The sequence below is a fragment of the Hipposideros armiger genome, unplaced genomic scaffold, assembly GCF_001890085.2.
Source record: "Hipposideros armiger isolate ML-2016 unplaced genomic scaffold, ASM189008v1 scaffold_224, whole genome shotgun sequence".
Lineage (NCBI taxonomy): Eukaryota > Metazoa > Chordata > Mammalia > Chiroptera > Hipposideridae > Hipposideros > Hipposideros armiger.
The window spans coordinates 587,299-612,886 of record NW_017731574.1 but is presented as its reverse complement, the minus strand read 5'-3'; the positions used below and the strand labels follow the sequence as shown (position 1 = coordinate 612,886).

At 44.1% G+C, this 25,588-nt stretch overlaps 1 long non-coding RNA gene across 1 annotated transcript; it reads right to left on the bottom strand.

The window, feature by feature from the left end:
• Positions 1-20,585, bottom strand: LOC109389203 (uncharacterized). Its single transcript, XR_002125360.1, has 3 exons — positions 20,442-20,585; positions 1,694-1,810; positions 1-591 (listed from the first exon to the last, which is right to left on the bottom strand). It is a non-coding gene; the product is annotated as an uncharacterized LOC109389203 (long non-coding RNA).
• Positions 20,586-25,588: the final 5,003 nt, after the last annotated feature.

Sequence of the window (25,588 nt, the reverse complement as noted above, 5' to 3'; positions counted from 1 at the left end):
CAAGAAGGTACGCTGGCTTAGGTGATTTTGGAGCCATCACTCCTCACACTTGGGACTTGGCTCGGCCACTGAATAGGACTTTGAGTAGCCCAAGTCCCCAGTATTTCACCGTCCCTATCTGAGAGGCTGCTGTGGAGAGCTGAGCTGTAAGCAGCTGAGTGGTCCCCAGGCACCTAGTATGCACCCTGCTGGCACACCTGGGAGTGAGGGCGGTGCAGGCACTGACTTCCAGACTTCCTTCACCTCCCAAACCCCCCCATCCCTGGATTCCTGTGTTCTGGGTTGCTGAGGGCCTCTTGTTTTATATTGATTTGTGTGTGTGTGTATATGTATGAACCAAACCACTAGTACACTTGAAAAGGGGGCAAAGAAGTGAGGATGTAAGAAGTGGGGATGCAAATTCCATTGACCCCTAGACCAAGGGAAGATTAATTTGGCTGAGCCTGGCAGAGTCTAATGAGACAGGGTTGAGGGCTACCCTCCTCCCCCTCCAGTAGGCTGACCTGCCAAGATGGTCTCATTCCACTGGGCTCTGTCCTCCCTCCTGACTCTGGAGACAGGAAAACAGCTGCAGTGGCATTGGAGGACACTCTAGGACACAAAAGATTAATTTCTCATAAGTAAGCGACGAGGTAGAACATACAAAACCAAGGGCTGCCCGAGGATTTTCAGTTTGAGGCGGGGTGCTTGGTTCAATGGGGACCTCTAGACAGAGCTGGAGAGACAACAGTTATCCAGAGAGGGCAGCTGCTGGCCTGGAGCCTGACACCTGGGCAGAAGTGAGGTGTTGTAGGAATTATGATGTCATGGTTTGATGGAGATGGGGGCCCATGAGGTAGCCCTTTGTGGACCAAGAGAAAGAAAATGGTATTGGTGGCAGCAAGGGGCAGCTTCCTGCCAGGAGCAAGACTAGCAGTGATGTTCTCTTAGGAGCATCAGGGTTTTCTAAAGTGACCTAAATGGAATACAGCCCATGAGTACTGAAAGGTCAGACAGGAGGGCTGACCAGAGACTCTCCCTGGACCTCCAGCCCTTGCCTCAGGCCATGCCTTGCATCCTCAGTAAGTCCAGCTGCATTTCTCTGTGAGCTTTCAGGGCAAGGGAGAGCCCAGCCCCTGGACAACCCCAACCCCTCGCCCCCATCTGATCTTATTTGGGACACTGGATGGCAGCTCTCTTCCCCTGAGCCCCAGAACTGGACAAAGAAGGCACCTGCCTGACCCATGGTGAGTTCTCCAAACTTTAGAGCTGAGGGTAGAGTGAGGGGCTCCCTCAGGGTGGGTAGGGCGCCCCTCCTGGGGATGTGTATCCATGCTGCCCATTGGTTGCTGTTTATCCACAGGGAAAGACTCTTGTTTCTAGCTTCACCCTCCTACTCTCAGTGGAAGGATGTCCTGGACAGAATGTGTACAATTTGAGGGTCATATAACTGACTTGATGTGGCTGTGGAGGCTTTGGACATCCATTATCAAAAGGGTCCCTGCTTGCTACAAAGATCCTTATGTGCCATGGATTGATGGCAGGATGTGTGTGTTCCTGCAGGTGTGTGGAAGACAAGACAACCCATGAGGTTAAGAGAAGACACTTGTTTATCCACAAGAATCATTTACGTGAGGGTCTCTGTAAAGTTATCTGGAAGAGAATTTTCCATATCATAGTTTTCAAGTTTGTCAATCCATCAAACATCGATTACCTCCAAATTCCTTGACTTGCACAAAAACCTCTCAGTCCTCAATGTCGGCATCTCCACAATGAACAACGCTTCTCCGAAATTCTAATGAGAGACCCAAGGAAAGGAGTAAGCACAGGCCTGGAGGAAACACAAATGTGAGGATGGGAGGTCAGCTGCATTTGGATTTTTATCTTCATTTCCATTACACAGAACAGCCAGTCCTGACAGACTGGCACCTGTGCTGGACAATGCTCTTCCTTGACCCAGGGCCATGGCTCTGGAATAACAGGTGGAGGACCTCCTCACACAGATACCACAAATGAGGACCAAGTCTTAAAAGAGCAGGGGCGGAGCCAGGGCGGGGCCAGGAAGTCCCAGCCCAGCGCCTGGAGGATGCCTGCCCCGCCCCCAGGACCACACAGACCCCCACACCCCTGGCTGGACCCAGCGGGAAGTGCACCAGCTACCACTGGCTCGAGTTTCCCCTGGCCAAGCCTGCTGCTCGCAGCCCATGTCTAGAATGTCACCAGATCTTCCTCCTCTGTGTCCTGGCCCCGGTCCAGGGCTCCCGAGGAAGCTGCGGTTTGGGGCACATCGTCTACACTGGCAGGGTGGGGTGACAGCTCCCACTCCGGACGCGGGCCACGCCCTCTTGGACGCGAACACACCCCCCATTTCCCCAGGCCCACAAAGGCACACACACCTCGCCCTGCAGCCAAACAGCAGGCAGGCAGATTTGTACGAGTATGTACAAGGTCCTGGAATTCTCGCCCGGTTGCCACACAGTATTCGAAGCATAATTGGAGGAGATTGTGCAACTGCCCTGCCTGGAGAAGCTGGGCGTGCGGTGAGAGCTCTCCAAGTTCTCATCACAGTTGTCCAGACGCCAACATTGCCACCTTGACCTAACTCCAACAGGGGGGCAGTGTGGCTCTGCAGAGAGTTGGGGAACCCAGGTCCCTGCTGGGCCAATAGGAATGAGGGTTGGGCAGAGAGGACCGTGCCTACAGTCCCCCTGGGCAGCAGTGGCAGCAGGGGCAACAGCCTTGGCAGTGCCCAGTGAGCACAGGGCCGCCCCCAAGGCCCACAGGCTGGACATAAACCAGCTCCTGAGGTGTGTGTGTGTGAGGGGTGGCGGGGTGGGGATGAACCATTGGGGGGGCCACACCCAACTAAGGCGGGAAACTGATGGCCCCTTCCCCACTTCATGGGGCCTGTGCTTGGGCAGCTGAGCCACACTCTCAGTCCCGGAAAGCCCCCATGGGTGGATCCACCCCAGGGGCCCAGTGAGTCACTTCCCCAGCCCCTGAGGCCATAGTTGAAGGTGCCTCCCTCTCGGCAAACCCTCCTTTGTTCTCCCGCTGGCTTCACTTCACAACACTTTCCTCCCCTGGAGTCCCAGACTCAGGTCCTGTGGGGTTTAGGGGCACTAGCTGTGAGCACTACAGAGGTGGGCAAATGGATGCCATCTAGAAAGTAGTCTGGCTAGAGCTTGCTTTCCTGCTTCCTCTGTCCCTCTTAGGCTATCCCACTTCCCCACATGGCTGGGGAAACCCCCACCTCCCTGCACAGGTAGTAGGTGTGCAGCCTCAGGAACACAGATCCTGGATGAGCACCAGGAGGGAGGGTGGTTTGGATGTGCTCACCCTGTCTGGCACCACCCGGAGCTGCTGAACTGGCCCCTGACACTTCTCTTGCCTCAGGGAGAGGCGTCCTTGGCTCAGATGACTGCAGCACCATCACTCACTCTCTTAGTTCTCCCTTCCCTCAGCCTCCCCCAGTTCCCAGGCCCTGGTGGAGGAGCCCAGTGCAAGCCCAGCTCAGGAAGATAATTTATCAAAATGGCTTTAAACACGGCCTCTAGTCCACCTCTTGTCCCCTCCCCACCTTCCAGCTCCTGCTGGCCACATCGGGGGCTCACTGTCCTGGGAGTTGCCCAGCTGCCAGGTGGGCTGAACCTCCCTGTGCTGAAGGCAACTGTCCACAGCACATCTCATGTGTGGCGAACAGTGGCCTTGCGGCCCCTGGCGCTCTTGTTTTGAGGAAGTAAAAGACTAATTTCCAAAACAGTTGCATGCACAAATAGATTTTGGAATTTCATTGACAACAGTAAAAAAGAAAATGTGGGGAAACCACCTCAATGTCCTAAAAACAGAGGAAAGATGAAATCTAGTATGCAACATTATTTGAATAAATGTATTTATCCATTCACAAATATGTATTGTTTATCTATAGTCTGTCATGCACTTGTAGGGGCCACTGGACAGTAGAGGGTTTATTGGAGGTCAGGCTTTGAGTCATGTCTGTTACATACATCAGCTCACCAAATCCTTAAACCACACCTGTGATGAAGGGGCAACTAATAGTATTATTTACACAGAAAGGGAAAGGTTTACATTCCCTCACCTAGGAGGGCTCTAAGAGCAGCCCCAACTGGCTCCTGAGCCTGTGTGCTTCTGCCATTAAAACAAAGGCTAGTGTATTAGTTTCCTATTGCTGCTGTGACATATTACCCCAAATTTAATGGCTTAAGACCACAAATTTATCATCAAACAGTTCTAGAAGTCTGCAGTCTGCAATGGTCTCACAGGCTCAAATCAATGAAGATACATGTCTGATTGAAGAGGCCTAGAGTGGGGCCCAGGGGCCTCCGTGAACAGGCTACTCAGGTGAGTCTCATAACAGATGGTAGAGCCGCTCACCTTGAAAAACCCCCATTTAGGGTCACAATTCTTTGTGTGTAGCATCCTTCTTAGGTCTTTCAAAAACACCAATGTTCTTTGGAGGGGCAGCATATTCAGTCCTGACATGAGTTTATGGGATACTCTCAAACATCCTCCAGTCCATCCATCCAGCCAGCCAGCCAGCCATCCTTCTGTTCAACAGATTCTTCCCAGACATCTATTCTTTATCAAGACACCTCTGGGTGCTGAGTGATAAAAGAGGTCCCAGTGAAGGAACAGACCTTAAAAGAGGGCTGGCGGCTCAGAGAGGGGACACCACTATGGGAGACCCAGAAGTGGGTGAGCCCACCGTGGTTGTGCTCCCTGCTGGCCCTGGGCTCGGTCCCAGCAGCAGGCCCTGCGTTGGTTGGGCCACTATGAGAGATGGCTCACAGCATAGTTTGGGCCCCTAGTGCACTAATCATCTCCTCAAGTAATCAAGTCCTTGCCCTCTCAGAAAGGAAAATGCAATTCATGATCCTTGCATGGTGAGAAAGAAGAGGTATGAGCATAAAGGAAAAACAAGAAAAGGAAGACAACCCTCCTTATCAAAGGGACCAGGCAAGCACCCTATATCAGGTTTCAGTGCCCTCCCAGCCCATGGAATTATTCAAACAAGCTAACCACATCCTCCTGTGGAAACCAGGGGTGCACGCCACCCTCTTGATACTACTGGTCTACCTTCCACAGTTCCTGCTTGTTCACTCTGTTCCCGAGGGCAACCTTCATGTGACCCTGTGTGGCATGTGGTGTCCTCCCCTGGGCTATGAATATATGTGACTATTAAAATGCTTTCAATCTTATTTGCCCAGTCTTGGTGGTTGTGAATTCAACCATCCCCACAACCCTAGGGCAGGAAACCTTCCCTTACCAATAGGATGAAGAAAAGGTGATTTCAACAATGCCCTCTACATGCAATACAAATATCCTGGAAATTATTTAACAGATAATGATTAAAAGACTCTTAAAGCTGGTAAGAAGAAAGCAGATTAGCTTGAAAACTTGGGACTTGAAGAATAACCATGTAGTGATTTTCCCAAATTTTCTTTTATACCTCTCATATACCCTGGATTAGATGGCAAAGATTCCTACAACTCAGAACAGCCAACAGGTATTAGAAAAAAGACAAAAAAAAGCCTGCTCTCTCTGAACAAAGGACAAGTAAGGAAAAGCCCAAAGGAGACTTAGTGGGGAGTCCCAATGCCTATTCTATGACAGAGGCACTGGCAGGCAGTCTAACTCATTTGCTGCAGTTGTACAACCAGAGTATGTTTTGGCGGGCTGGTCTACCAGCAAGTATAGCATCAGCTGAGCCATGTGTCTACCTGCCCTCCACCTAGGTATAAAAAGACCCAGGCCCAGCATCTTCTGTCCCCCATCCCCAACCCTCCAGCTAAATAGGATGACTCAGCAACACCAGGTAGGCCTGGGAATGTCACCAACGGACACTGAGCAGTAGCCCCAGCCGTGCTAGGAGAATGAAGCTAGATGACAAGAATCACAGTGCAATGGCTTTGATAAATGTATGTCAGAGCCTATATACTAAACCTAAACAGAACAACTGCCAGCTAAAACAGATTTAAATAGATCAAAGGTGTCGTAACATAATAAACAGGATACAATTGAAAATCACTCATCATTCCAAAGAACCACAGTTTGAATGAGAAAAGACAACTGACTCCAATACCTGGTTAAATCAAATGTTGGAATTACCTGACAAGAATTTTAAAGTACTGTCATAAAAATGTTTCAAATTCTCCTGAAACAAATGAAAAAATTTTAAATTTTAGCAAAAAAAAAGTAGTAATAAAAGAGAACCAAATGGAAATTATAAAAGTCAAAAATATGACAACAAAAAACCTTGCTAGATAGACTTAATAGTAGAACCGAGATGACAGAGGATGGAAGTAATGAACTTGAAGACAGATCAATAGAATTTATTCAATCTAAACAACAGGAAATAGACTGAAAAAGATGACAGAGCCCCAGAGTTGTGTGGGACAATAACAAAAGATGTAACATTCATATAATCAGAATCCTAGAAGGAGAAGAGAAGAAATATGGAACTGAAAAAGTGTGTGAAGAAATACTAAAATAAATCTACAGCAAGGTATTTCATAATCAAATTTCCAAAACTTAAATACAAGAAAAATATCTTAAATACAGCCAGAGAGAAACATTATCTGAGAAGGAACATCAATTTGAATGACGGTGAATTTCTCATCTGAAACCATAGAGGCCAGAAGGAAGTGGCACATTTTTCAAGCACTAAAAGAAAAGAATTGCCAACTGCAAATCCTCTGTCCAGTGAAACTATCCTTCAGGAAGAGAGAGAAAATAAAGTCATTCTCAGACAAAGGAAAACTAAGAGAATTTGTTGCTTGCAGATCTATCCTTAGAGGAAGCTCTCCAAACAGAAAGAAAATAACAGAAGACTGGGACATTCAGAAAAGAAAGAAAAAACTATGGAATGGGTAAAAATAGAAGTAAGCACAATAGAGTATCCTTTACCTCGTGAATTTCTTTAATCATGTTGTGTGGTTGAAGCAGAATTTATAATACTATCTCATGTGGCATTCAGTGTATATGAAGAAAACACTTAAGACAATTTTGTTTCAAAAGTGGGGATAGTAAAAGAATCTAAATGGAAGTATGGTTTCTACATCTTACTTGAAGTGGTCAAACGTTGACACTGAAAAATGTTTTGTATGTATATGGTAATACCTAGAGCAACCAATAATAGAACTGTACAGAGCAATATACTAAAAAAAATCATAAAGAAATAAAAATGAAACTAAAATTGCTCAAATAACCCACAGGAAGGCAAGAAAAAAGAAACAAGAAAGAGAATCAGAGGTGACAAACAGAAAACAAATAATAAAATGGCAGACTTAAGCTCTAACATATCAATAAGTACTTTAAAAATAAATGTTCTAAATTCACAAAAGACAGAGATTGACAGAATGTGAAAAAAAAACCACACAAAAAACTCAAAAAACCCAAACCCACACCCAAGGATATGCTGTCTATAAGAAACTCACTTCACACATAATAACATAGAGAGGTGAAAAATAATAAAAGGATGGAAAAGATATAGCATGCAAACATTATTTTGTTTAAAAAATTGGCAATAAATTTTTGGATTTGACACCAAAAGTAAAGGCAATAAAAGTAAAAATAAACAGGTGGGAATACATCAAACTAAAAGACTTTTGCACAGCAAAGGAAAGCACTGCGAAAATGAACAAACAACCTATGGAATGGGAGAAAATATTTGCCAATCATATATCTGATAAAGAGATAATACATAAAATATATAGAAAATTTATACATTTCAATAGCAAAAAAGCAAACAATTCAATTAAAGAATGGGCAGAGGATCTGAATGGACATTCTCCCCTGCCCCTCCAAAAAAAGACATACAGTTGGCCAATAGGTACATGAAAAGGCTCAATATCACTAATCATCAGGGAAATGCAAATCAAACCCACAATGATGTATCACTTTATATCTGTTAGAATGGTTATTATCAAAAAACAAAACAAAACAAAACAAAAAACAACAACAAGAAATAAGTATTGGCGAGTATGTGGAAATAAAGTAACCCTCGTTCACCACTGGTGGGAGTGTAAATTGGTGAAGCCACTATGGAAAGCAGCATGGAGGTTCCTCAAAAAATTAAAAATAGAACTACCATACAACCCAGGAATTATATTTCTGGGTATTTATCTGAAGGAAATGAAAACACTAATTTGAAAAGCTATGTACCCCAATGTGCACAACAATATTACTCACACTAGCCAAGACATGGAAGCAACCTAAGTGTTCATTGATGGATGAATAGATAAAGTATGGTATATACAATGGAATATTATTCAGCCATAAAAAGAAGGAAATCTTGTCATTTGTGACAAAATGGATAAACCTTGAGGGCGTAATGCTAAGGGCAATAAATCAGGCAGAAAAAGACAAATACTATATGATCTTACTTACATATGGAATACAAAAACAACCACACCAAAGTAAAAAAGAATAGATTCATGGTTGCCAGAGCAGGGGGTGGGAGTATGGGTGAAATGAATGAAGAATATAAAAATGTATAAACTTCCAGTTATAAAATAAGGAAGTCCTAGAGATGCAATGTACAGCATGGTTACTATAGTTAATAATATGGTATTGTATGTTTGAAAGTTGCTAAGTGTTCTCATTAGAAGAAAAAAAATGTAAATATGTGCGGCGATGAATGTTAACAAAACTTACTATGATGATAATTTTGCAATACATACAAATATCAAGTCATTATATTATATACCTGAAACTAATATAATGTCAAATGTCTATTATATCTCAAGTCAATAAATAAAAGGATAGAAGAGATACATCATGCAAACTTTTTTTATAAAATAGGACTATATTAATATCAGATAAAGTAGACTTCAGATCAAAGAAATTTTCTAGGCATAAAGAGGGACATTACTTAACGATGAAAGGATCAATCCACCCGGATGACCTAGCTATCCTTAATATATGTGTGCACCAAACAACAGAGTTTCAAAACATGTGAAGCAAAAACTGATAGAGTTGAAAGGAGAAATAGAAAATTTTACAATTATATCTGGGGACTTGAACATCTCACTCTCAGCAACTGATTAACATACTAGGCAGGAAATCAGCAAAGATATAGAAGAACTAAATAAAACTATCAACCAACAGGATCTAATTGACATTTATAGAACATTCCACCTAACAATAGCAGAACATATTATTTTCAAGTGCCCATGAAACATTCATCAACATAGGTCACATCTTGGGTAATAAAACAAACCTTAACAAGTTTTTTAAAAATTTAAATTATACAGAGTATGTTCTCTGACCATAATGGAATCAAACTAGAAATCAATAACAGGAAGACAAGAAAATCTCCAAACACTTTCAAACTAAACAACAAACATACTTACTTCCAAATAATCCATAGGTCAAAGAGGAAGTCTCAAAAGAAACTTTAAGAAACATACCATTGAGTGAAATGAAAACACATGTCAAAATTTGTGATATGCAGCTAAAGAAGTGATGAGATGGAAATTTATAGCATGAAAGCTTACACTAGAAAAAAGAAAAAGTTTTAAATCAATCATTTAAGCTTCCACATCAAGAATTTAGAAAAATAAGAGCAAAATAAACCCGAAGCAAGCAGAAAGAAGAAAATAAGATAAAAGCACAAATCAATAAAATTTAAACAGGAAACTAATAGAGAAAATTAAAGTAAAATCTGGTTCTTTAAAAAGATTTTTAAGGGGCCGGCCGAGTGGCGCGATGGTTAAGAACTCGCTTGGGATGCCAGAGGGCCCCGGTTCGGATCCCACATATGAGGGCCAGTGACACTGCCCTCTACAGCTAAGATGCTGAACAACAGCTCAACCTGGAGCTGGGATGCCGTGAGTCGCTGGCGACGGCGTAGTCTGCAGTCCCTGTGGCAGTGGGTTGCCATGGGCTACCGTGTGTAGCCAGCAGCCAGCGTGAGCGGCCAGCAGCCGCAGTGAGCGGCCGTCCAGAAGCCGGCGACTGATCTGCCTCGCCAGGGAAGAGCGCAATGATGGTGCCAACTTGGGCCAGTGAAGCAGCGTCCTCCACAACTCGATTGAAGAACAAAACGACAGCAACTTGTCTGTTCCCCTTCCCCTAATTCCCCAGTACTGTTCCCATCCCCCCAATTACCCAATAAAAATCTTAAAAAAAAAAAAAGATTTTTAAAAATTGATAAACCTCTAGCAAGACTGGCAAAAATGAAAAGGAAGATGAACAACACTAATATCAAGAATGAAACAGTGGATGTTACAATAGATCCTGTAGCCATTAAATAGATAATAATGGAATACTATGATAACTTCACACTCATAAATTCAACAACTTAGAAGAAATGGACCAATTACTTGAAAACTACAAAATTTAGCCAAAACAAAATAACCTAAGTATGCCTATAACTATTAAAGAAATTAAATTTGTACTTAAAAAGCACCTGAAAAAGAAATATCCAGACTCTGATGGTTCCATGACAGAATTTTACAAAACATTCAAAAAAGGATGTCTCAAAATATTCATAAACACCAATTCTACATAGAAAACAGAAGAGAGAACCCATCTCAATTCATTTTATTGAGGCCAGAATTACCTTGATACCAAATCCTGACAAAAACAGGACAAAAAAACAAAACAAAAAAAACCCTAAAGAACAATACCTCTCATGAACTTAGATATAAAAGTCCTCAATAAAATTTTTAGCAAATTGAATCCAGCAGTGTATAAAAAGAATAATACACAATGACCAAATGGGATTGATTCCAAATATGCAAGATTGGTTCACTATTTGAAAATCAACGAATGTAATTTATCTCAACAGGCTAAGAAAAGAAAAATCATATGAACATATCAATTGACACAAATTGGGCATTTGACAAAATTCAACACCATTTATGATGATCACTCTCAGTACAGTTGGAACATAGGGGTACTTTTTCAATTTCAAAAAAAGCATCTACAAAAAACCTATAGCTCACATTATACTTAATAGTGAAAGACCAAATGCTTTCCCCCTCAAGGTCAGAAACAAGATAAGTATTTCCATTCTTACCACTCTTATTCAACATAGTACTGGAAGATATAGCCACTGCAATAAGGCAAGGAAAAGAAATAAAAGTCATAGAAATTGGAATGAAAGGATTAAATGGTTTCTATTTGCAGAGGCCATCTTGCCTACGAGTAAAATCCTGAAGGATTTTTTCAAAACTCCTAGAACTAATAAGTGAGTTCTGTAAAGTTGCAGGATACAAGCTCAACATGCAAAAAATCAGTTGCATGACAACGAAGAAGTAGAAACCAAAGTAAAAAAATGCAATGCCATTTAAAATTGCTCCAAAGAAAATTAAATACTTAAGTATAAATCCAACAAAACATGTACAGGATCTGCATGATGAAAATTACAAAATCTGTCAAACATTATGTCAAACATACCTCAATTAAAAAAAAGAGTATATGAATATGAAAAAAATTACAAAATGCTGATGAAAGAAATCAAAGAAGACCTAAAAACTTATAGAGATATGCTGTGTTCATTGATTGGAAGACTCAACATAGTAAATATGCCAAGGCTCCCTCAAATAACCTGTAGGTTTTATGCAATTCTTATCAAATTCACAGTAAGATTTTTTTTGTAGACATCGGCAAGTTTGTTCTAAAATTTGTGTGGAAAGGCATAGGCCCTAGCTTGGTCAAAACAATTTTGGAAAAAGAAGAATACAGTGGGAGGAAACAGTCTCCCTGATATTACATAGGTTCATTACATGTGCATAACAACATTAATTAAGATAATGTAGGTACTGGTAGAGAAATAGACAAATAGTGGAGCAGAAGAGAGAACATAAAAACAATTCCACACACATGTGTCCAATTAACATTGGACAAAAGAGCCAAAGCAATTCAGTGGATGAGGGAGAGCTTTTCAATAAATGGTGCTGAAGCAATTGTACATTCATAAGCAAAAAACTGAACCTCAACCTAAGTTTCATACCTTAAACAAAAATTAATTCAAAATGGATCATGGACTTACATGTAAAACGTAAACTTATAAAACATCTAGAAAAAACATAGGGAAGAAATGTTCAGAATCTAGGACGGAGCAAAGAGTTTTGAGATTGACATTGAAAGCATGATCCATAAAACGAAGATTTGATTAAGTAGACCTCATCAAAAATAAAATAAAAACTTTTGCTCTACATAAGACTCAGGATGGAAAAGCAAAATTACAGACTGGGAGAAAATATTTGCAAATCACATATCTGACAAAGGACATATCTAGAATATATAAAGAACCCTCAAAACTTGACAGTAAAAAAAACTCAAACAATCCAATAAGAAAACGGGCAATAAACCCATACAATCATTTCACTGAAGAGGATATACAGATGGCAAATAAGCACATGAAAAGATGTTCCACATTATTAGCTGTTAGGGAAATGCAAATAAAAACCACAGTGAGAACTTTTGGTCAAGATGACACAGTAGGTAAACATTGTGCTCGCCTCTTCCCACGACCACATCAAAAGTACAACTATATTATAGAACAACCACCCTTGAGAACCACCTGAAGACTAGCTGAACAGAGCTCTTATAACTAAGGATATAAAGAAACCTCATCGAGCAAGACTGGTAGGAAGGACAGAGACGCAAAACGGGCTGGTCTGACTTAACATAACTGATGTGTGGCAGTTAAGAATTGGGAGGGATATCTTGGCTGCAAAGGTCTCCCCTGAGGAGTGAATGGTCCCAGCCCCACACCAGGCTCCTAGGCCCAGAGCACACTCACAACAGCTGGCTGTAAAAATCTGGAGGATTCCATCCAGGTGAGATGGAGGGCTGCTGCAGACCGAGGCATCCTCTTACAGGACCTGCACACAGACTTACTCACAAACACCCGTGCTCTGGAGAAGGGATAGCGGCTCGAAAAGCGCCAGGGACATATAGGGAGAAATTATCTGACTTCAGGGAGAGAGCCAGAGGGGCATCTCTCTCCCAGGCAGAAGTGCTGGCAGGCACCATTGTTTCTTTGTTGAGCCCTCCCCCAGCCTAGTCATCAGGTGAAAACAGGCACCATATCTGAGTCTCCACCAACATGGCTAACACCGCTCTCCCCACTCTGTTTAGCTGCTCTTCCTCACAAGCTGCTGGCTTCGAACCATGCTGTGGACTTTCCTAAAATTGCTCAAAGGTCCATGAGTTCCAAACAAGCAGCGGCTGGCCTTGGCATGTACCCTGTACTTCTTGCTAAGCAGCTCCCAGCACTAGTGGCAATTGGCCTTGGTTTGCAGCATAGCCTCTACCAGGTGCCTCCAATCCCAGCACAGGAAGCTACCAACTGCAGATCACTTTGTAGCTCCTACCAGGTGGCTCTGTGCCAGGCACAGGCCGTGGCTGACTCGGGCCTGCACCGGAGCCCCTCCCAAAAGGCCCCAGAACCAACACACCTGGTGGCCAGCTTCAGACCACACCAAACCACCACCCAACTAGCTCCATGAAAGATACACCCAAAGGGTGGACTCAGCAGGCACCAGAGACCCGCTAAAGAGATAGAAACGTGAAAAGGGAGATAGAAAACATTAAAATTTTTAAAAAGTCAGAAATGGAGAATACATAACACGTCTTAACAAATTTAAAAGGATTTAAATCATAGAATACATTTTCTTATCACAACATTTTAAATTAAGAATCAATAGCAGTAAGCTCTCTATTAAATACTCAAATATTTAGAAATTAAACAATACAGTTTTAAAGAATCTATGAGTCAAGAAGAGCTCAGAAAATTTAAAAATATCGTGACCTGGATAGTAATGGAAATGCAACACACTAACTTATTTGCACACAGCTAATATGGAGCTGAGTGTACCTAAACAGAGCTTGAAGGAAAACGTGGAGCTTTCAATGCATATATTTAGAAAAGAAGAAAAGTCTAAAGTCAATGATCTAAGATCCCACTTTAAAAAGCTAGAAAAAGACGAGCAAATTAAATCTAAAGGAAGTAAAAGGAAGGAAGTAATATAAATAAGAGTGGAAATCAATGAAATTGAAAATGGACAAACAGTAAGAAAATCAATGAAATAAAACCCAATTCTTTGAAAAGATCAATAAAATCTGTAAAATTCTAATTAAATTTATCACAAAGAAAGAGTGGAGGCACAAATTACCAACATCAGGTATGAAAAGGAGTCATCACTAAAGATCCTACAGACATTAAGTGAATAATAAGAAAATATTATAAACAACTCTATGGCAATAAATTTGATAATATAGATGAACTGAACAAGCTCCTTTAAAGATACAAAGTATCAAAACTGACTCAGGAAGAAACAGAAAATCTGAATAGTCCTCCATCTGCTTTTGAAATTTTAATTAATAATTTTTTAAACTTTTGAAAAAGAAATTCCAGGCCAAGGTGAAGGTGGCTTCACCGGGGAGTTTTATCAAACACTTAAGGAAGAAATTATTCATAGCATACATAATTTTTTCCAGACTATAGAGAAGGAAAGAACACTTCCAACTCATTTTATGAGGCCAGTATTGATCTGATAATAAAACCAGGCAAAGAAATAAGAAAAGAAAACTCCAGACTGATATACCTCATTTACATAGGTGTATAAATCCTCAACAAAATATTAGCCAATTAATTCCAACAGTATCTGACCAAATCAGGTTTATCCCAGGAATACAAAATTGGCTTAACATTTCAAAATCAATTGATGTAATTCACTATATTAACAGAACAATCCCAATCAAAATGTTAGCAGGCTTTTTTGTTTGTTTCAGTTGAAAGTGACAAGCTAATTCTAAAATTTATATGGAAATGTAAAGTTCTAGAACATCCAATACAATTTTGAGAAAGAAGACAAAAGTTGAAGGACTTATAACTAACTTTTATCAAGACTTTCAATAAAGCTATAGTAATCAACACAGTGTGATACTGGTGTCAGGATAGACATAGATCAATGGAAACAGTTTCTGAAATATAGATCAGATTAGACGTCCATAAATAGACCCACATTTACACGGTTATTTGATTTTTTTTTTAAGATTTTTATTGGGGAATTGGGGGATGGGAACAGCGCTGGGGAATTGGGGGAAGGGGAACAGACAAGTTTCTGTCCTTTTGTTCTTCAGTCTAGTTGTAGAGGACGTTGCTTCACTGGCCCAAGTTGGCACCATCATTGCGCTCTTCCTGGGTGAGGCAGATCGGTCGCCGGCTCAGGATGGCCGATCACAGCAGCTCTTGGCAGCTCACACCAGCTGCTGGCCACTCATGCTGGCTGCTGGCCACACACGGTAGCTTATGGCAGCCCACTGCAGCAGGTGCTGCAGCCTATGCGGTCGCCGGCAACTCATGGCAGCCCAGCTCCAGGTCGAGCTGTTGTTCACCATCTTAGCTGTAGAGCACAGTGTCACTGGCCCTCATGTGGGATCCGAACCAGGGCCCTGCTGCTCAGAGCTGGCGTCCCAAGCCAGCTCTTAACCAACGCGCCACTCGGCCGGCCCACAGACAACCTAATTTTAAAATGGGCAAAAGAGTTGAACAGACATCTCACAGGCTAAGAAACACATGAATTGAATTAAATTGAATTGAATTGAATTATTTAATTCAACATGAATAGATGTTCAACATTATTAGTCATCAGGGAAATATAAATTAAAACCACAATAAGATACCACTAATCACCCACAAAAATGCGCTAAAATGAAAAAGACTGACAATACAAAGTTTGGGTGGAGCAACTAGAACTCTCCTAAATTTCAGAAGTGTAACATGATTCAACTACTTTGCAAATAGTTTAGCAATTTTTACAATGTTAAACATATACTCACCGTGTGACCCAGAGATTCCACACTTAGATAGTTACCCAAGAGAAAGGAAAAAATATATACACAACCAAGACTTGTACACAAGTGTTCGTAGCAGCTTTGTTCATAATAGTCCCAAACTGGAAATAACCCAAATGTCTAAGAACAGATAAGTGGAAAAACAAATGATGGTATATCTGTACAATGGAACACTATTTAGCAATAAAAAATATGACCTCCAGTAGGAATGATAACATGGTTGAATCTCAAAAGCATTACGCTGATCAAAAGAAGCCAGGAGCGTATGTTGCATGATTCCATTTATATGAAATTTAGGAGAAGCACAGCTCATCTATAGTGACAAAAAGCACATTAGTCACTGCCTGGGGCCGGATAGGATGGCAGATTGTCTGGGCAAGGGTGAGGGAACATTCTTTCGGGGGTGGGTATAGAAATGTCCTATAGCTTCTGATGGGGGTGTGGTTACATGGTTATATACATTTGTCAAATGCATCAGACTTTCCACTCAAAATGGGTGCATTTTATTGTGTGTAAATTATGCCTCAATCAACTTGAATTTAAAAAAAAACAATATTTTATGTCATTGGGAGTAGAGAATGATTTTTTGAATAAGGTAGAAAAATGATAAACCACAAGCGAGAAAGAGAATTCGCCTGTATTAAAAACTGGAAACTTCTGCATATCAAAAGACATCACCATTAATGTCAAAAACAAACAAACCAGAAAAGAAACCAGCCCCAGGCTGGGAGAAGATATTCACAACCCATATAACCGAAGTGTAGGATCCAGGATATTTCACAAACGGCTATAAATCAATAAGAAAAATACAAATAATCTAATAAAATAATGGTCAAGGTATCATCAGGCAAATCATAGGTGAGAAAAACTAAATAACCCATAAACATGTGAAAGATTTTCAAGCTCACTGTTAAACGAGGAAAGATAAATAAAAATGGCAAAATGGGACCGATCACCCGATAACACCAACTGTTGGCAAGGATGCAGGGAAATGGAAATAGTTTACACTGCCAGAGGAAGTGTATCTTTGTTGAACAATTTGGAGATGAATTTGGCAAGAGCTGGGAACGTTGAAGATGCCCTTCCCCTTCGCTGGACAGGCCCTCCTTTGGCCATATACCCCACCTCCTGAAGGCCAGGTGCACGAGGAGACATTAAAATGTGCTCGGCATTGTGTATTAGCCCCAAAGTGGGAATATCCTAAATTTCCATTAACTGAGCAATGGCTAAATAAAAGATCATATAATGGAATATACTTAGTAATTAAAATGAATAACATATAAATGACAAGATCTAAAATATATATACTTAGGGCCGGCCGAGTGGCGCGATGGTTAAGAACTCGCTTGGGATGCCAGAGGGCCCCGGTTCGGATCCCACATGTGAGGGCCAGTGACACTGCCCTCTACAGCTAAGATGCTGAACAACAGCTCAACCTGGAGCTGGGCTGCCGTGAGTCGCCGGCGACGGCATAGGCTGCAGCCCCTGTGGCAGTGGGTTGCCATGGGCTACCGTGTGTAGCCAGCAGCCAGCGTGAGTGGCCAGCAGCCGCAGTGAGCAGCCGTCCAGAAGCCGGCGACTGATCTGCCTCGCCAGGGAAGAGCGCAATGATGGTGCCAACTTGGGCCAGTGAAGCAGTGTCCTCCACAACTAGATTGAAGAACAAAACGACAGCAACTTGTCTGTTCCCCTTCCCCTAATTCCCCAGTACTGTTCCCATCCCCCCAATTACCCAATAAAAATCTTTAAAAAAAATAAATAAAATAAAAAATAAAATAAAAAATATATACTTATAGTAAATGTATATTAAATAGATACCGGGGGTGCCAAAAAAATGTATACAAGTGGACACTTTGGTCAACGTTGCTCAAGCAGTAGTTCACCATAATCAGAAGTGCCTGGACGCTGACGGTAACCACTTTGAGCACCTCTTATAATTGCAGAAGTCAAACGTGACTTGTATTCATCTTTTGTTATTGGTATATATTGAGTATTACAATTTTAATACAGTTTTATCCTTTCTTAAAATGTATATACTTTTTTTTGGCATCTTATGGGGAGAGGGTGGAAAAGCAAGCTACAAAAATATATATACTGTCCAGAAAGGGAGGTGCTTAGCAGGAGCCTGAGAAGGGGTCTCCACGTTATGGAGGTAGAAGGGGGCAGTGTTGGGGTGAGCCGCTGAAAACTGCATGCAGATAAGGCGTCTCCTAGACCCTAGGACTTCCCAATAGAGACCCAACCCAAGCTCTCCATCAGCAACACAGGTCTTTTGAACGTGTGGGCTGCTGCTGCCCCGCCGCCTCACCCGGAGCAATGAGATAGGAACAAGCGCTGGAAAGTGCTGTGATCCCACACAACCTGAGCGCTGCAGAATGCGAGATGAGCGAGCCCACAGGGCCTCCAGCACTACCCCACATCACAGCCTCGCCTTGGTTTTTCTTCTCCGCTGCCATTCCACTTACTTTGGCTCCACGGGTTTGCTTTGAGGTTTGGCACTTTCACATTTTTAATGTAAACTCAGATTCTTAAGACATCAGCATCAAATTCTTTAAAAATAAGTAAATAACACACAAACATAAAAATCTACTTCCTCATTTTCCACCTGCCCTTTGTCTCCACAAAGGACATGCATATAAGAGTAGCCTGTGGGTTGTAACGTTTTTGGGGTGTTTTTTTTTCCCCAGAAGAAAAACAGAGCTATCTGCTTCTTTCTTCCCACACAGCTCTAACCTGGATAATTCCAAACTAGCACTGGAAGTGGAGCCCTGCTGTGACGTCTGGGCCCCTGTTGGAGGCTGGGGGACAGAAAAGTGGGGGGAGGACACCTCTGAGGTTTGTCTCTAACCACAACCCTTCTGTATCTGTCTTTGTTTGTCTTCTGTGGGGAATTTAGAAAGCATCAGCATCTGAACTGGGGAGGATCAGCAAAGCAGATAAAGGCCCTTTTTGTACCAATCAGAGAGTGCTGCTGAGAAATGGGAACTGCTTCCCTGCCTCCCCACGAGAGCCAAATGTGTTCCTTTCGCCCTTGCAGATCCCTCTCCACCTGGCTCTCTGCCCTCAAGCCTGTCCTGTGTGGACCGCATTAATGGGCTCATTTGCTTCTGGTTTCCAGTTGGGTCCAGCCCCTGGGACTCGACTGCTCGAGACTGGAAGGAGAGAGGAGGAGTGAGAGGGTATTTACTCCCTACGGGTCACCCTCATTGAAGGTCACTGCCCAGAGGGGCTGTCACACGGCCCTTGTTTTCTTTCACACTCACACCAGATTCTTGTGACCATATTCGAAAAGTAAAATAAACCTGCACTGTCATTTTCTTAGCAATCTCTATTTCTCTGTATTAGGGGGGAAAAATAACTCAGTCCTTCTTCCTCTGGTGTCTTTCTTATTTACTTTCACACAGAACCCTTCACTTCTGACATTTCTGGTCACCAAATATGTGGGGTGTTTTCCTACATCAAGCAATTCTGCAACACCAGCTGGGTGCCTTACAATTGAACTCAATTCTGACACTATCTACCTGGAAATGGCACCAGGTCCCATAGGGTAAGGGCTCAGTCCCACAAGGCTGCCCCCACCCCACTTCAGATGCCAATGGCAAATCCAGGTTGCCACCTGTGCTTCTGACCAATCAGCTGTAAATCAGAACTTCCCTCCTTGGGTTTGATTAATGATAACCTAAAAATAAAAGGCAAGAAAGAAACAACAAGCATTTTTTTGAGATTCAAAAAGAGTAGCTATTCAGGAAGCACTGATTCAGGCAGAAGCCCGAATAATGTTCTGATTAGGAGACAAAGGCAAGGGGTATTTTTGAGAAAGGGAAGGGGAACAATGACATCAACTAGAAGAAAGGCATTTCTTTTAGGATAGTGACACTAATTCTAAACAATGTTTTTAATTTTCAATCCAGCAGTCATCAGTCAGATAGTCATAATATCTACTTTCTTGTTATCCTTGCAAACAGTTCTTTGGGACACAGTGTTGCCTTAAGCCCAGCCCAAAGGTTATTTTGTCCTATTTTAACATTCCAAAGGTTTGAGGCAGAAAGTGGCTCCATTTATATTCTTTTTTTACGTTAATTTGCTAGAGTGGCTCACAGAACTCAGGAAAATTCTTACTAACATTTCCCAGTTTATAAAAAGATATGATAAAGGCTACAGGTGAACAGCCAGGTGAAGATAACGTATGGTCGAGCTCTGGGAGGGTCCTTCTGTCCTGTGGAGTTGGGATGTACCGCCTTCCAGGTATGTGGATGTGTTCATCAACCCGGAAATCCCCTGAACCCCATACTTTGGGATTTTTATGGAGGCTTCCTCACATAGGCATGATCAATCTTTAACTTTATTGTCAGTGCTTCTCCCTTTGAAGATAGTGGGGGGGGGGTGGGGAGGGGAGGCAAGGCTGAAAATTCCAAGCCTCTAATCATGGCTGGTCTTCCTGGTGACCAGTCTCCCTCCAGAGGCCCACTCAGAGTTGCCTTATTAGAACAAAAGACATTCCTATCACCCAGGAAATGACAAGGGTTTCAGGAGCCCAGTACCAGGAACCAGGGACAGAGACCAATATATATTTTCTATTAGCTCATGTGCTGTTTCCTTCTACTCATTCATTCACAGCATCTACTTACGCAACTACTGTGGTCCAGGTGTTGAGAGGATGGCCATGAGGAGTGGGAAGCAGTCCCTGCCTTCAAGGAGAATATGGTGTATCCGGAAGACAAGTGTAGTTACAGAGCTGTGAAGACCAGGAAGAGAGGAGGAGGGTGTCTGCCCATTGGCCCATCTGAAAAGCATCCTTTCAGTCTTTCTCTATCACAAAGTAACGATAAAATGAGAAAAGTGCTTGCTGGTCACTTGGCATTCCTACATAATATCAGCCACTCAGGATTTACTGAGCACTTGCCTCTCATGAAACCTGTGTTAGATGCCTCGGCATTGGGGGGGTTGGTGTCAAGTTTGGGGACAACCCTTTCCCTGCCCTTTTGGAGATTACAGGCTGTTGGGGGATGTCAGGTGAGCGGGGCTGTCTGATGAGGAAGGGTTTCCGAAGCATTGCTGGTGAGGAAACAGCCAGTGGGCACCAGGGAGAGTGGGGAAGGCCATGGGAAGGCTGGGTTCCCTTAACGCTCTTCTCATCCAAGGAAGGGGCTCTGTTAGCGCAAGTCCATGACAGTGTTTACAAAACAGAACGGTTTAAACAAATATGATACACTACTGCTGGACTCTTGAGTCATCCAGTGACTAATTAGTTCCTGATGAGGTATCAACTGCTAGGAAGTTACCACCTGTTCCCCCACGGGGAGCCGTGGGAGCAGCCCCATTCAAGGAACTGTGGGCAGGCCCAGGAGTGATGCATGCAGACTGCCTTTGTGGGAGAGTTTGGTCAACTCTTCCTTCCCTTAAAAACCAACAACAAAACCCATAATCACAAGCCAATTTACCAACAAGTGTTACCTAAATACCTGCCATCTTTGCCCCTGCAGCTACCCCCATCAAAGCCCTGCCCTGAGGGCGCCCTGCACCACCTGATGAAAGATGACCCCTTTCATGGGAGGTGGTCAGCGCTGCAGTCACAGAACTGGGCCCTAATGGCTGGGTGGAGTTTGGAGAGGTGGCAGGTAGTAATAATAACGATGCCACTGCCCAACACATGTTAGCTGTGTCCCAGGCACTGCGACGAGGGCTTCACATGGATTATCTCATTTAGTCCTTCGTTGAGCCCTGTGAGGTAGACATCGTCCTACCCTTACAGTAACCTGCAGGTGACACAGGTAAGTGATCTGTCCACGGTGACTCTGGAATGTTGACCTCTTCGCCATAGTGCCAGATGGGCTTGAGGTCCTGGACAGAGGGCACAGCACGGGCAAGAGGTGGGACTGCACAGAGAGCATAAGGGGAGGGGCAGGAAGCCAGATAGGCCAGACTTCAGGCCTGGCGAGGGGTGTGGACTGGCAGGAGGAACCCTGTGGTGAGGGGTCAGGGCTGGAGGGGGAGGTGGGAGAGTAGGGAGAGCCCAGGAGGGCAGCCTTGTGGTGCTTCAGGGAGACGTACGCCCCTCAGCAGCCCCTTTTCATTCACATAAAGCTGGGTTTGTTTCCATTTATCTGCTTGACTTTGCAGCCAAGATGCTGTTAGAAAAACATATTGCTCTAATTTAATCCACATGTGTATCCCTAGGACAGAGTCGAAAAGGAAACTTCAGGTCCTGAGTCCCAGACCCAACGCCTCTGCCCTGTGGCTGTGGCAGGAAAGGGCTCCGGCCTCAGGACTGACCCCGACCCACCTCTCAGGGCCCTCGCTGAAATGAGTCCCCACCCCGCCTGTGTCCTGGGCAAGCAGGAAGAGGGGTGTCTTGGGGAAGGAGACTCGAAAGTTGGCTTCTGTGGCCTGCTCCCTGCAACTGCCCACCACTGAGGGGACAGGGTGAGACGGGGTCAGTGCATGAGGGCTTCAACTCCTATCAACTCTTCCTACTCCGTTTCTCAGGATCAATGTCTCAAAACTCTGAGGCAAGCAGGGGTGACAGGAGGCAGTTTATCCAATCATGTGGGGAAGATGCTGTCTGCAGGACCGAAGCCACAGATACCCCGGGGCCAGGGCTCTGCAATGTGCCACAAGACCACATAAGATCTTGTCCCAGACGTGTGGCTGCACGTGAGGCGTGGTGTAGGAAACTTCAGCCCCACCAGAAAGCCAGCAGGGAACAAAGCCAGAGTGCTCATTTCAATACTCTCTTCCAATTCTACTCCTGTCACATAACTTACTTCAAATATAATTATATTAGTTGGAGGAACTGATTGCCAAAAACTAGAAAACCGAACTCACACAGATGTTTATTCACTACAGGGATTGGGGGCACAACACTGAAAGACAGAACCGAAATGCCTGACTTTGATTCAAGGTCTAGGGCCCTTTTGGTAGCTTATGAGTCAAGATCTTGGTGAATTAATCCATGCAGAAATAAAGTTCCTCCTTTCCCAGGCTCACCACCTCCAGAGTCACTCCCTCTACTCTTGACGTTCACCGTCCACTTGGTCTGGCCCTGATCTCTAAGCAAAGGCACATTTAAATGCCCACATCTGAGGAAACTGATGTCTGAGGTAGCCCTGGAGTATTCACACAAGCAGCTTACATCGGGGACTCTCAGGGATCCTGCTCCCCCTTACAGGCCCCTCAGCTGGGAAGGGCCAGGAATAACCAGCTCTCAGAGCCCATCTGGGTGGTGTCTTAAAGGGTGCTTCTGGAAAGACGAGCAGATCATAACCTGATTTTTGAATTGTACTAACATGTATTTCTATCCGAAAAAGCAAAGGAAATGAAAATACTATCTGAGAATGTCAGTCCATTTACTCTCCACGGATTGGAGAACAGGCCTCATTCATGTCTGTGACTGGGCAGCCTTCACAGGGTTCCCTCTGCCAAAGGCAGAGAAAGATTCCCTAGGGGCTTATATTGAACGCTTTGGCATGGGCCAGGCTGCCAGGTACTCCCCTCAATCTGGACAGGGGTTCAGCTGCGCACCCAGCATGCAGCTATCAGGAGCTTCCTCCTGAGGTATGGCAGCACTCCCTCATTCTGGGTTTTGCAAGCACGGGTGTCTAGGCCAGGCTTGAGCTGTTCTGGTTCTATGGGAGTAGCTCAGCCCAGCTCCTGGCCAATCCTTTGATGGACCGACCCCACACGCAGAGAAGCTAGCAGCCAATCACAGTGGAAGCACTTAGCAAGAACCCAGGACCGTGAGCTGGCAGAGAACACAGAGGTCCAGCATGCTAGACCAGCACATGTTTAGCTCCGAGCCAACGTACGGATCCCAAAGTGAAGGCCTCGGACTCTGCAACTTTAAGCTCACCTCACGGGAGGTGAAAGTAAGGAGGTCCCCAGATGCAACCTCAGAAACCAGCCACAACACACGAGCTCCTGGAAGGAAATCCAGCTCACACGAACCTCAGACAACAGGACATACATGTCACTTTCCCTCTCTAATTGGGGCTGGGCTTAAATTTCGGTTTAAGCAGATTTGTCCTTCCAAGTTCCAGTGACCAGTTAAGATGAAACCGCCTTTCAATATTCCCGACGTTGATAACAGCAACACAAAGGTGGGCCAGGTTCCCAGCTCACAGGCATCCAGGCCGCCCATGCTCCTCTGATGGAAACTTTCTTATGGTTTGACGAGAATTTAATGTGATTCTTTTTTCCATGAAGGGCTGGGCCTCTAGACCCAATGCTATATAGTTACCCTGTAATCTTGGGGCTTAATCAAAACATATTCCAACAACCGAGCCTGGTGCTACAAATGAATGTTTATTTTCAAACAATTTGCTATGGCTTTTATTTTTTGAAGAGAGAGAGAAGATAATTTCTCGGAGCTAGATTTCTCCCTGCCCCTAAGCAGTTCTCTCCGCTCAAAAGGCTGTGTCATATGCTCAGGTCGTAATTAACCACGGAGCTAGCTGTTTGGGAGAAAAGGGACAACAAGAGGGCATTTGACAAAGAGTTAACAGATGTCATTTCGGGGGGCGGCTGGCCCACTGCTGCTGGGTCATTTGTTGGATGGAAGCTGATTTTGCTGCTGTTGTAAACAGAGAGTAGTAATAATCATATGCGCGCTGCATTAGGCATAACAGATTGGATATATAACATTCTGTTCAAAACGAGCTCATACCCTGTCTCTCTCGAGATGCAATGGAGACGACCCTTAGTTCCTAGTTTTGAAAGCCATCTCCAGCGATTCTTACAGACTTTCCAACAGAGAAAGAGGTCAGGTTCTTTCGTGGCTAATTCTGCTGAGGTCCAGGGATGGCAGAGATCTGATCCAGAATGAGCACGGGCGCACTTCAGTGAGCCAGCCTCACCGCACCGCAGAGCTGCCTTTTGCCATTTGAAAAATGAAAGAATTAAATTCAAAACAAACAACTTCAATTTAACACCAAACTACAGGATAACCAATCTTAAAAATGTCACCGCGTAATGGATCTTAATACCCATAGAAAACACAAAAAAACAGCACCATTGTTCCCCCAGTAATGCAGAGCAAGCTCGCAGAATTTCAGTGAAGGAGAAAGAAGGGAAAAACACCTTATTACTTCCAACCCCTGCGAGCCATTTTGGTCTCCAAAGGTTTTAGGCTGCCGGAGGCCGTGTGTCTGCAGTGTTTCGGGAAATGACTTGCCTTTGCACGAACGCTGCTCTGTTCTGCAGCGAGGCTGCTTGCCCTGGAGCAGCGCCGCTCCATTTCTGGTTAACTCTTCCTTCCCGGGCCTGGCGCGCGCGGAGGAGCTGTGCAGCCGGCCGGGGCTGGAGGGGCAGGGCCCAGGGACGCCAAGGCTCTGCAACCCGGCCTCCTGCAGGGCAGCCAGGGCTCATCCAACTAGGAGCAGCTTCTCAAAGGTGGTGGCTCCTGCAAAAAAGCCAGCTACCCCTTAGGTCTTTGTAGAATCTATTCTTAAACTGCCTGTCATAAAACACACAACACACGAAGCCAGGGGACAGCAGTGGGGCCTCGCGGGCCAAGACTGCCAATCCAGCTTCTCAGGGTCCCCTGTAGGGAGAGCTTATGTCTATGCCACAGGCCCAAGCGGGAGTCTTCTTCTGGTTAGCACGGTGCGAGCAGGGTCCAGTCTGCTGCAGGGCAGGGACCTGGGCCTGAGGACACTTAGTCTCATCCCCCATCCCAACCCCGCCCCCAGACAGGGACTAGAACCACTTCCGCACAGTGACAGAAAACACGCTTGTGCTGCACGTCTGAGTGGGGAGATGACAGAAAACCGCTTAAGCG